At 42.6% G+C, this 11,170-nt stretch overlaps 1 pseudogene; it reads left to right on the forward strand.

Moving 5' to 3' along the window:
* The first annotated feature begins 419 nt into the window (after positions 1 to 419).
* Positions 420 to 538, forward strand: LOC111732397 (annotated as a pseudogene).
* Positions 539 to 11,170: the final 10,632 nt, after the last annotated feature.

Consider the following 11,170-nt stretch of genomic DNA (forward strand, 5'->3'; position numbering starts at 1 on the left):
CCAAGAGAATAATATAACACTAGTAAATAATTATACACCCAACAGAGACACCTAAATATATAAAGCAAATACATAAAGGGAGAAATAGTACAATAATAGTAGGGGATTTTAATACCCCACTTTCATCAGTGGGTAGGTCATTCAGAGAGAAAATCAATAAGGAAATAGTGGCCTTAAGTGACACATCAGATGGACTTAACAGACATATAGAATATTCCATCCAAAAGCAACAGAATACATATCGTCAAGCACACATGGAACATTCTCCAGGATAGATCATACTACAGCACAACCAAAGGGTCAAAGAAGAAAAATACTTTGAGACAAATGAAAATGGGAATATATCGAAACTTATGGGATATAGCATAAGCAGGTCTAAGTTCATAGATCTAAATATCTACATTAAGAAATAAGATCTCGTCTTCAGCCATGCTACCCTGAACAAGCCCGATCCCATCTGATCTCAGAAGCTAAGCAAGGTCGGACCCAGTTAGTACTCGGGTGGGAAACCACCTGGGAAGACCAGGTGCTGTAGGTGTGAAAAAAAAAAAAGGGATTGTAAGCTGACAAGGTCCTTGCAATCTGTGGTCATCCAAGGGTTGCCTCGCCTAAAAAAAAATAAATCTCAAATGAACAACCTAACTTTATACCTCAAGAAACTAGAAAAAGAATAAAACTAAGCCTAAATTAGTATAAGAAAGGAAATAAAAATCAGAAGAAACAAATGAAACAAAAAGGCAATAAAGATCAATGAAACTAATAGCTGGGTTTTTGAAAAGATAAAATATACAGATCTTTAGCTACACTCACCAATAAGACTCAAAATCAGAAATGAAAGATGTTACAATTGATACCATAGAAATACAAAGGATCGTGAAAGTACCATGAACAATGATCTGCCAACAAATTGAATGACCTAGAAGAAATGGATAAATTTCTAGAAACATAACTTATCAAGAAGAAAGGGGAAAATCTGAACAGACTTATAAGTAAAAAGACTGAATCAGTAATCGAAAAACCTCCCAGCAAACCAAAGTCCAGAACCATATGGCTTCACTGGTGAATTCTACTAAACATTGCCAATTCTCAAACTCTTCCCCAAAATAGAAGGACACTTCCAAACTTATTATTCTAGACCAACATTACACTGATACTAGAATCAGACAAGCTCACCACAAGAAAAGAAAATTATAGGCCAATATCCCTATGAACAATATCCCTATAGATGCAAAAATCTTCAATAAAATATTAGCAAACCAAATTCAATGATACATTAAAAGAACCATACACCATGATCAAGTGTGATTTATTCCAGAGATGCGAGCATGGCTCAACATACACAAATCAGTGTGATTCACCATATTAACAAAATGAAGGATAAAAATCATATGTTCATCTCAATAGATACAGAAAAGGCATTTGACAAAATTCAACATCCATTTATGATAAACAAGAAAATGGGTATAGAAGGAACATTACTCAAAAAAATAAAAGCCATACATGACAAGCCCACCGCTAACATCATATTCAGTGAGGAAAAGCTGAAAATTTTTCCTCTTAAGATCAGGAACAAAGCAAAAATGCCCACTCACCCTATTTAATCAACATAGCAAAGAAGTCCTAGCCAGAGCAATTAAGCAAGAAAAGGCATATGAATTGAAAAGGAAGATGTAAAACTGTCACTATTTGCAGATTACATGATATATATAGAAAACTCTAAAGACTCCACCAAAAAAAAAAAAAAACTTAGAATAAAAAAACTCAGTATAAGTTGCAATATACAAAAATCTGTTGTATTTCTATACACTATTAACAAACTAACAGAGAAATTAAGAAAACAATATCATTTACGATTATATCAAAAAGAAAAAAGTACCTAGGAATAAATTTACCCAAAGAGGTGGAAGATCTATACAATCAAAACTATAAGATACTGATTAAAGAAATTGACACAAATGGAAAAATATGTTGTGCTCATGGATTGGAAGAATTAGTGTTATTAAAATGGCCATACCACCCAAAGCAATCGATAAATTCAGTGGAATCTTCATCAAATTCCAATGACATTTTTCACAGAAATAGAATAATCTAAAGTTTGTATGGAACCACAAAAGATCCTGAATAGCCAAAGCAACATTTGCGAAGAACAAAAAAGCTGGAAGCATCATACTTCCTGATTTCAAACTATATTACAATGCTATCATAATCAAAACAGCCTGGAATTGGCTTAAAAACAGGTAAATCAATGGCACACAATGAAGAACCCAGAAATAAACCCACACATCTATGATAGATTAATTCACAATAAAGAATATACAGTGGGGGAAGGACAGTCTCTTCTATAAATGGTGTTGGGAAAACTGGACAGATGCAAAAGAAGAATACACACAAATGAATAAAATTGTACCACTATCTTAGACCAACACAAAAAATTAAAATAGATTAAATACTTGAATGTAAGACCTGAAACCCTTAAACTCCTAGAAGAAATAGAAGAAAATTAGCAGTAAGCTCCTTGACATTGGTCTTAGTGATAATTTTTTGGATTTGACACCAAAAGCAAAGGCAACAAAAACAAGTGGGGCTGCATCAAATTAAAAAGCTGCACAGCAAAGGAAAACATCAACAAAATGAAAAGCAACGTACTGAATGGGAAGAAATATTTGTAAATCTTATATCTGATAAAGGTAACCCCTGATAAGGGGTTAATATCCAAAATACATAAATAACTCATACAACTCAGTAACAAAAACAATCCAATTTAAAAATGGGCAGAGGATGAATAGGCTTTTTTTTTTAAGATGACATATAGATGGCCAATAGGCACATGAGAAGGTGCTTGACATCACTGATCATCAAGAAAATGCAAATCTAAAACCAAAATGAGATGTCACTTCACACCTGTTAGAATGACTATTGTCCAAAGGCAAGAAATAACAAATGTTGGTGAGTATGTAGAGAAAAGGGAACCCTTGTGCACTGTGGGTAGAAATGTAAATTGGTACAGCCACTATGGAAAACAGGATGGAGGATCCTCAGAAAATTAAAAATAGAACTACTATATGATCTAGCGATTTCACATCTTGGCATAACACTAACTCTAAAAGATACACGCATCCCAATGTTCATTACAGCATTATTCATAATAATCAAGACAGAAACAACCTAAGTGTCCATCAATGAATGAATAGGTAAAGAAATTGTGGGATATGTATATGTGCAGTGGAATTTCAGGCACGAGAAAGAAGGAAATCCTGCTATTTGCAACAACATGGATCACAAAGGCATTATGGTAAGTGAAATAAGTCAAGCAGAGAAAGACAAATACCATATCATCTCACTTATATGGAATCTAAAAAAAAACAAGGTCCTAGAAATAGAGAGCACATTGATGGTTGGCAGACGCAGGGGTGGGGGCTAGGCAAAATGGATGAAAGTGGTCAAAAGCCACAAACTTTTAGTTATAAAATAAGTCCTGAGGATATAATACACCACATGGTCACTCTACTTAATAATACTGTAGTATATTTGAAAGGTGCTAAGAGAATAGATCTTAGAATATCTCATCATAAGAAAAATAATTTGGAACTGTGTGGCGATAGATATTAACTAGACTTCTGTGGCGAGCATTTTGCAGTATATTCAAATATCTAATCATTATGTTGTACCTGAAACTAGTATGTCAATTATATCAATAAATTTTTTAAAAAAGCAGGTATCAGAATACAGCTATCTTCTATTAGGCGGACATTAAAGAGATTTGCAAATTTTTTTAATTTTTTTATTTGGAAAATATTTTTTATTAAAAATGTTATGTTAACATGCAAAGGGTTTATTACTTTTAAATGAATTTTTTATTTTCAATTTCTGATACAAGCATATTGATAGCTATAACCTGCTTGAACTAAAGCTCTTTAGGGTCCTCAATAATTTTTAAGAGTATAAAGGGATCCTGAGAACAAAAAGTTTGTGGCCTCTTCCTCTCTTTGGTTAATGGGCTGTTTCTTAGTCAATTCTGCTCTTACTCTCTTCAAAGGCAGCTTTGACTCTGGCTCTTCTCTTTTTAGGTTACTTTATATTATCTTATTTTAACTAGCTCTCTTTGTACCTCTTCCCTCAGACTGTGTTTTCCTCCTGGTTCCTTGAGCCAATTCCACTGAGGCCCTATATTCCTGCAGTTTTCTTCCCTTGAGGCTCTACTATCCTTTTACTGGCCCTTTGTTGGTATTTTTCCATTGAATGGAGAGCCCTCTATCCAGGCTCAGCCTTGGCCATCAGACAAGGTAAATCCAGTGTCCTTAGCCTCTCACTTGGGTGCTGGCAGCTTCCTCTCATGGATCTAAGTCTGCTTAGCTCAGATATTCTTGCCTGGTGAACATTATCTGGGGTATCTCTGAGTCAGCCTGTGGCTGCTCCTTCCGCTCGGCTCTTGGGATCTCTGATTAGGCTGGGAATCAAATGTAGTTTGCAGACTTTGGGGCAGCCACTCCCAGCAACGTTCCCTTTCCTACTACTGTTGATACTTCCTCTAGCCATTAAACATCTGAAGATGATGCACAGCACACCTTCAGCCGGCCTTCCTCTCAGTGTGCCGTGTGCTGGGAATTGCAGTCTTTGTTGCTTTGGAGAGAGGCAGAAAAGGAAGATGAAACTGTCTCACCTAGAATATAATTCCTGCCTGTCCAGGTGGAAGATCATTGCTGACAAATGGGCCAAGTAAAACAAAACTATTTCCTTCCTTCCGGGTGGGGGCGGGGAGGGGGGGCTGTCTGTCCTATTCTGGCTCGGCAGGGGTGGGGTGGGAGGCAACGCAAATGGCATAAAACCTAAATGCATCCCAGTGGACAATGTGGTTTGTGAAAATTCTGCCAGGATTTTGGCTGATGGTCTTATCTTTTTGGCCATAGAGCTGTTGCCAAGTTTCACATCTATGTGAGACTTGTCTGGGAATCTTAGGGGATGCTGTAAGGGGTGTCAGGTGTGTCTGTCCTGCTTCTGCTCTCGCCTGGGAGTCCTTGGCTCTGACTCTCCTCTTTTGGGGTTACTTTATATTATCTTATTTCAGCCAGCTCTCTTCGTATCTCTTCTCTCAGACTATTTTGTCAAATAAATATTTGTGGCTTGATGCAAAAACCATCCCACATTTTTTCTTCTTTTGTCGAGCCTAGGTAATAACTTCCTCTGTCCCGTGCTTGCCATACTCCATTAGTAACTACGGTTGTCCCTTGAGTGTCTTCCAAAAAAGCCTTTCTCTGTCAAAAGAGAAAATTGATCATGCCTGCACAGCCCTGAAAGCTGACATTGTAGGCCATCACAAAACCATCCTGTGCACCAAAGGAGAAAGGGCCAGAAGGAGAAACACGAGACCCAGGGCCAAGATCTCGTTCTGAGTCTGGGTGCAGGAAGTTGTGGTGTGGTTCCTGTATGCCGCTTTTGAATGAATGTCTTTGCTTCCTCACTGGCCCGATGCGACAAGCAGAAGCCACTTTGAAAATGCCTCGCCCTGCCGGGGCCCAGATGCCCCGATATTTACATAGTGGCCTTTCATTCTGCGTACACAGTATGTGCCTCTGCAAATATTTCAGGCCTCCCTGCATGCTTGCGGGGCCCCTAAGTGCCATTCACCAGCTTTTAAGTTTGTTTTGCAGGCAGTGAGCCACAGAGAGGGAGGCCTGACTCAGAGCACAGGGGGCCCTGCTGTCTGCCGCCGCCACCTCCTACCGCTGCAGACTTGGCAAGGAAGGAAGCAGTGGGTTTTACAGCTGGTGTTTTTGGTTTAGAAAAAGAGAGAGAGAGAAAAGAATTTTTTCAAAAATACCTTGGCCATGTAAAATGACACTAAATGTAAGTATATATGCAGTATTTTGGGACGAGAGAAATTGCCTGTTTTGCATGATTCATCATTCCTCTTGATGACAGCAAAGGAGGTTTGCGCTCAGCCTCTATATTTTGGGAGTTTGTTCCAAATGCTCTGAAGAGAGAGTGAGAAGGCCCAAGTTCCTCGCCCCTTCCCCAGAAAGGGTCGTGTCTGGGCTAGATTAGGGTAGCATGGCGTGTGCGTCCTCTTTCACCTGACTATGAAGATTCTCATTTTTCTATCAAAAACTGACCAGCTGCTTCCTGGGTGAAGGGGAACCAGGATGTGGGGAGGGTAGAAAAGCCATGCTTTCCCGAATCTGATATGAGCCTTGAAACATGTGTTGACAGACTAGATGGAAGGGCCCTGCCCAGTGCTGTCTCCCAACAGATGTGTCAGGCTCCCGAGTGTGGGGCGAGCGCCGCCAAGGTTGGACGGCTGGTGGCCAGGAACACGCAGTCTTTCTAGGATTCGGCCTTTGCAAGTTCTCAAAAAATGGTGTGTTGCTCTGAGGCTGACACATACCTTGGCAGGGGGTGATGGGGCTTCTGCCCAGAGCTGGGAGTCCCCAGGGTCAGGCTGACCTCGAGGCCGTAGTTTGGCCTGAAGGAGGGGCTGCATGGTGGGTGTGGTGGCCTCTCTGGGCAGATGTGTTCCCTGGAGCACCAGGACCACAAGAAGCAGGCTGACCCAGGGACCAAGTGCACAGTGAGGGCACACGGGGAGAGTCTGGCAGCGCTTTCCCTGGCTTCTGGCTGGCCTGCCCGAGGCACCCCACATTCCTTCCCTAACATTCACTGTGAGATGGGAGGACTGCCTTGCACCCTCCGTCACAGGCATATTGCAAGTTCACTGTCTAGATTAGACAGCGCTTCGTAGAAAAGTGGGGGCATTAGACCTCTGAAATCCAAAACTTCAGTTTTTCAAAGCTGCGTTAGACTCAAGTTTGGCGAAATAGAACTCTGAGTCCAAAAATTAAAACAATTAACTCTGCAGTTAAGTCCTGTTTCTTGCCTCGGCAGGCCGTTTCAAGAGTATTTGCCTTATAATAATTTACCAGGGTTAAACTCTACAATTGTGTGAGGTTTTTCTGTATGTTTTATTCGACACTAAGATGGTTAAGAAAAATAAAAGCCCACTACAGATGAATTAGCAACTGAGTAGCACCTAAAAGCTAATATTGGTCCCCAAATCTATTATTATTAACAGCAGCCCCCACAGGCCTGTGGTCATTGCCCAGCTTAACGCATCTCATAGTCACCTGGCCTGACTAGCCTGTGGGCTTGGCAGAGACACTTACTACTCAGGATTATTCATGTGACATGTGTCCCCCACCCCACCCCCCCACCGCCGCCACGTTGCCCAGGCCCTTGCAATTCCGTGTGACCACCTGTCTAGTTCTGGCCAGCGAACTGTGACTGGAAATGACTTAGCATTCAAGAATCAGAGTGCGATTCCCCCCATTCTCCCCTCTCCAAGGGCAATCGTGACGGCCGCCCATTGGGACAAGCCACAAGTCGAAAGCAGATTGGGTCACTGAGTCACTGAAGGAGAACAGCTGACATGGGGAATGGCCTGAGTCAGGGATTGATGAATAAGTGAAAAATAAATCTTGGTATTATGCCAATTTCATTCTGGGTTTGTTAAAGCCAAAGACTGTCCTGACGGGTACAAAGAGCAGAAGCTTATATAAGAAACATCAACTTCAAAAAGCCAGCTTCACTCTAGTGAAGGGAAGGCAAAAAGGTGACAAGGGGATGACCCCTCCCCCTACACACGGGGCAGGAACCCCTAATCAATCCTGCATCCTCTCCCCAGGGCCCAGAGCACCTTCATGATCTTCTCAAGCCTTAGAAGAGGCAAAGCTCTGTTGAGCAGACCTTCTCCAGCCAGGAGGGGACAGAGGAGAGAGCGGTATGCAAGGAGACGGAAGCCCCCTCCCCAACTCCCCACTGTCCTCCCCACCATCTGTCTCTTGAGTGACCTTGAGCAAGCTGCTCCATCTCTCTGGAGTTCAGCCCAGGCCTCCTTAGGTAAGCCAGACATGATGGGTCTCCACCTGCCTAGAGCAGCAGGTTTGACAGATGAGCTTTACTGTTCCTGACTGCCCCAAGCGGGGTGTGATGAGATGGTGGCTGCAGAGAGGAACCTCTGCTGTCCACATTCTTGTTTTCGGTCAGAAATGTCCCCGGGGCACCAGGCGCTGCTGGAGTCTTGCAATCAAACCTGAAGGGTCGTGTGCATGAGATGTCCCAAAGCCAAGAACATGCATGGCCCTCTGGGAGCCACGCCCACCCCCTGGAGATGATAGAAGTGCAACCTCTGAGCCAGAAACCTAGTGAGTGATCCCAACTGTCCCAGGATGTCATCTTGTTTTTATGATTAAAAGCACAGTGTTGCTCACACACATTTGCAGAGCCATTTGTCTGAGGATGCTCATTGCAACATTGTTACTGACGACAAAAATCTAGAAAGGTTAAAAAAAAATCTAGAAAGGTTAAAAAAAAAAATCTAGAAAGTCCTAAATGTCCCTGAGGAAGGAGTGGTTAAGTTCCTATATGTCCGCACTATGAACCACTATGCAGCCATGAAAAAGTCAGGCAGCTCTCTTTGTCCTGACGCTAAGGGTTTCTAAGACATAGTAAACGAAGCAAGGTGCAGACAGTGTGGCGAGCACACGACCACTGGTAGACACACACATGCAGACACACGAGCATGGACACAGCTGCGTGTATTCTGTATCATCGGAAGGCAACAGAAAAAAAACCAGTAGTGGTGGCTGCACGTGGACTGGAGTCTGGTGGAACAGAGTTTGTTTTCACTGTGAACTCTTTCGCACTCTCTTTTACCACACGAGAGTGAAGGTGTTGTTTCCCTTTAAGTTTTTATCAGAGAGGCAAAGACCGGAAGTACTGCCTTGGAATCCCAGTCCTAGATTTCCTGCCGACATAACTGTGATCGTGAGCAAGCCTCAGTTTCTTCATCTGTAAAACGGAGATGATAATGGAGCCTCCCTCCTGGGACGGTTGGGAGGATTAAATGAGACAATGTGTCGGAGTTTAGCACAGGGCCCGGCACCCATTAAGCATTCTTGGCATCCATTCATGGCACCCATTAAGCTATTTTTGTTGAAGCCCAAAGCTCACTGTCCATTTGACCACAGGGCCCAGATACTTGACAGAATCATTAAGACTGATCCTTGAAGAGAGAGTATTGGTATTGATTTTAATGTTTTATCACCTGGCAGCATCTTGTGGAAAACACTCATTCGTAGCTGCTTCCTGTACCCTGCCCAGCCTGCTCTTAACAGTCCCCAAAGCCTTCTTAAAAAGTGTGCTTCTCCATACGGTTTCCCAAAACTCCTACTCGATAGTCACGGCTGACATACAGCTAGCTGAGTGAACATCCTTTTCTCCTTGAGCTTTTACGGAGGATGTGAAGGAAAGGGCTCTTCTTACCAAGCGAGGGAGAAAAAAATTCTTGAAGCCATTATGTGTCTGACACCAATTCAATTACCTGGTCCGTGCCCTTTTCAGCTAAGCACTTCCTAAACTTCGTTACCGCTGCAGGACCGCTGCCAGCTGACATCCATCCTGAACGTTGTCCACAGGAGGAGACAAACCTCCGGGTGAGCAGGTTGCTGAGGCACTCCTGCCTCCTGAACAGAGGGGACCAGGGGCCCTCCCGGGAAGAGTGGGGTGTCCGGGCACGGTTGTGGGGCCCTGCACTGTTCTACCCCAGCCTGATTCCCATCACCCAGAGTTTTCAGTGATTGAAAAAAAAAAAAAATCTGGAGCTTCCGGGTTGGTGGGTGCACCCACATGCGGGGAACGTGGCATATTCCAGGCCCACTCCCACTCTTGGGACTCTCCAAACCTCACTGTGTTTTTCATCTGGCTGCTTGTTCACCTATATATTTTATCGTGTCCCTTAGAATAAACTGGTAAATGAATAAAAAGGGGGGAAAGGAGGGGCAGAGAGTGAAGAAAGTAGAGAGAAGGAGAGAGAACTTTCCCTTGAGTAACTAGAGAATGAGCAAAGTGGAGCATATAAGAATAAAAAATGAAATTCTATTCAACCGGTTATTATTCCTAGTGAAGGACTAACTATATTCTCTGGACTGCAAAACAGAGAGAGGAGGCTTGGAGAAGTCAAGTAGCTTGAAAAGGCTAAGGGACCAAACCAGGTTTCTCAGATGATCCCTAAAAGTTCTCCTACCTCCAAAAAAATAATAGACCTCTTTCTGATCTGCGGTCATAATAAATTTAGCATTTCTCACAAGAATGGAAGCAGCCTGTTGTACACCTTTTCTTGTTACACAAAACTGAAAAGGAGTGAATAATTTTGTATTAATCATATTAGAAACAGAACTAAAACAACAACTTAAGAACATGAGTTGCGTAGCCTCCTCTGGCTCATCCCTTATAAGGAAAACATCTCTAGATTCTAACCCACTGCTCTGAGCCCAGCCTCACCAACCATAATAAACACTGGTTTACTTGTCTATTAGACCAAAATTTATAAAAGGCTTAAGGAAAAGTGGCTATGCCTTATGCATCCAAGCAACATCCATTAACGATCCGATTGCTGATAGTAAGGAGATACCAGGGAGACTGAGTTGTTATGAGCTGTGATCCTGGAACCAAAGGAAGGACCTTGGAAGCCCTGGTTGGTACAGAGGAATGGAGCTGCTCGCCTTTGAAAAGACCACCATGCTTGGACCATGAGCATCTTGGTAGCATCCATGACACTGGAGACTAGAGACCCTTCTCCCAGGCACCTGTGAGTTACTGAATTCATATGGAACCATAGAGGAAAGGAAGGACATTGCCTCCTAAAACATGACTGAGATGAACTCCTTGCCACCCTGACAAGTGGAAGCTTGGAGCCCTATTTCATTAGAGGGACAAAGTGTGGGGAGTTTTTTTTGTATCAAAAGTTGGGAAGTAAAAGTCACATCTGCTACATTTGTATCCCTGGTGCCAGCACAGAACTTGGCACAGTAGTAGATGCTCAATAAGTATAGAATGAATGACCAATCCTGAGGTCTTGTAAGAACTTCAGTTATGAAATGGAAACTCAATTTTTCTAAGCTGCATTATTTTCAAAGGCAGAGAGTGGGCTCTTACCATTTAGAAAAACCTCTCGTCGCCATTAGAAAGCAGAAATTCTCCCTTGTATCACATGTCACTCCCCTGCTCAGTCCTTCCAGTGGCTTCCTGTCTAGCTCTGATTAAAATCCAAAGTTCTTACAGTGACCCTCACAGTCCTACAAGATCTGGCCCTCACTATCTTTTTGACTTCATCTCCTAA

The sequence above is a fragment of the Pteropus vampyrus genome, unplaced genomic scaffold, assembly GCF_000151845.1.
Source record: "Pteropus vampyrus isolate Shadow unplaced genomic scaffold, Pvam_2.0 Scaffold453, whole genome shotgun sequence".
NCBI classification, from domain to species: domain Eukaryota; kingdom Metazoa; phylum Chordata; class Mammalia; order Chiroptera; family Pteropodidae; genus Pteropus; species Pteropus vampyrus.